Here is a 2,484-nt window from a genome sequence, read left to right as displayed (position 1 = left end):
TGAGTTAAATCTGACACAGGAAAGGATAGTGGGAGAGTTTACTAACAGAAGATAGGATACCACAAAGAAAATAATGGTGAGTGTTGATGGGATGCAAAGGAAAGAGTGTGTTACTTTCCATGTTTTGGCAATCTATTTTTGACAGAATTTAACTAAATGCACATTAGAAGATGCTTTAGCGTTACATTCCACCTAAATTAGAAGATGCACCAAACTAAAAATCATCATCGCCATGGAGTTGGTGACTCCATGACAGGGACCCTGTAGGGCAGGGCAGAACTGCCTCTGTGAATTTATAAGACTGCACATGTTTACAGGAGAATAAAGCCCTGTCTTTCTCTTACAGAGATGCTGGTGGTTTCAAACTGCCGTCCTTGTAGTTAACAGCCCAACATGTAACCACTACACCACCAGAGCTCCTAGAAGATAGAACGAAATTGTTATTTTTCAAAATTGTAGTTATCTTTTTCATATACAAGTTGTCTCTTATTTAGTGTGATGTATATTGTTTATATTGTTTAAATTAATGTACTATTTTAAAGAGAAAAAAGATAATTGAGGTGGTGACCCTTAGTCGAGTTAATCAGTGATGCTTCTCTTAGAAAAACATTTATTTTTCTAGGATTTCTTCTAAGTGAAGCTAAGGGATTCTTAAAAGTATGCTTATTTAACAGAACTTGTAAATTAAATAAAAAAACCAAAATATTGAAAATTATTTGTATAAGGGTGAAACATTTTTCTGCTTTCAGTTATCTATCTTTTCTACTTTCAGTTTATGGAATTAATACAGTCATTTAAAAGAAATTCAAAAATGTATCTTCCTCCACAAACAGCCTAGTTATCTTTGAGAGACTATAAATAAGACCACTTCCAGGGGAAGGCAAACAGGCAATGCTGTAAGAACCACAAATCACAACACATATGGAAGGAAGCCTCTAGCTTATTAGAAAGAAACTGTCATGGAGCACGGTTCTGAATGGCATTTCTTATATTGCTTTGTGATGGGGACCAGCGTGGTTAGTGACAGAGGGGAGAAAGGGGGCTAGATGTCAAAATCTGGAAATCGACATGATGGCTGCTTACTATTTCTGGAAAACACAAAACAAAAACAAAACATTTTCTCCAATTTGTTTTAAAAATATATATATGAAATATAGAAATGCTCAAGCATCTTATGACAAGGACTGTTTAAATAAAGAACCAACTAAATACAAAAGTAGAAAAAAGAGAGTAACAGGTATAGAAGGAATGCTTTCAGACTGTGTGCTTGCCCTAGTGACAAGTCACTAGGTTTTCATTTATGAAGGCAACATTTTGAAATTCAATCCAACTGAGAATTATTAGAACATAAAAGACTGAACTATGTGACATTCTTCTTCTTGCCAAGAATTATAAATATTTAATTGTAAAATAATCTATGTAGTCATAATATATCATAATAATTTAGTCTTTGGCATTTGAAGGAAAAAAGTCCATAGATATTTTTTATTTAAATACATGATTGTAGAAGTTTGAAGCATTAATCCAGAATTAAGAATGGATTAACCATTTAGTGTAAATTAACATACTTAAATATCATTCATAAAAAATATATCTATTACCCTTAATTTAATTTATTTAAATTAGGATGAATAGTTTATTAAAATTCTAACAATCAAAACTGAAATGTGAACGTTACAACTGACCTTTATTTACCTTCTCACATCCCTCAAAAAGGAAGTGGTATCTGTTATAAAATTATATTATTTGCCTGATTTCTAGTTTTCCTTTCTTTACTTGTTAGGGATATTTAAAATATTTTTTTATGGTCTAAATACAATTAAAACTGCCTTATATTTCTTTTTTAAGTACACAGCACACCAGTATCTCTCCTTGTCCTTTACACTAGGTGCTTGGTGGTAAATGACTATTTTTTAATGGAAGTTGTAGCTTGCTAAAGGAGCCTTAATGGTGTCATAGTTACATATTTGCTGTCACCTGCATGCAATTTGCTTCGTTGGTTTGAAATCAACAGCACCTCAGTGGGAGAAAGACTGGACTTTCTACTCCCATAAACTGTTACAGTCTCAGAAACCCACAGGGGGTCACTCTGAGTCAGCATTGACTTGATGGCAGTGAATTTGATTTTTTGGAGTTTGCACCTTGCTAAAAGAAATCTCACACCAAGGTCACTGTCCTGTTTAGGAAACAAATCGATCAATAACAATAAAAACTCAATGAAGTTAATTAATTTATAAATTGCATTCAATCATTAAGCATAAACATCCAACTTCTTTTAAGAATTTGTTTTAAGGGTGCGGTGCCCCATAAGACTGGACTGGAAAAATACTAAAGATCAACAAACAGACTTAGAACTATTTATAGGCTTTTCTTTTTTTGTGTCATTGGGTTTTTTGTTTGTTTATGTTATGTGGTTGGTTTTTCTATGTCTTGTTTTTGTGCTTATTATTGTCTCTGCATGTCTGTATAGATAAGACAGGTGGG

This window comes from Echinops telfairi, unplaced genomic scaffold, assembly GCF_000313985.2.
Source record: "Echinops telfairi isolate 266 unplaced genomic scaffold, ASM31398v2 ScPeMD7_7469;HRSCAF=8507_1, whole genome shotgun sequence".
Taxonomy (NCBI): domain Eukaryota; kingdom Metazoa; phylum Chordata; class Mammalia; order Afrosoricida; family Tenrecidae; genus Echinops; species Echinops telfairi.
This window is presented reverse-complemented; position numbering follows the sequence as displayed.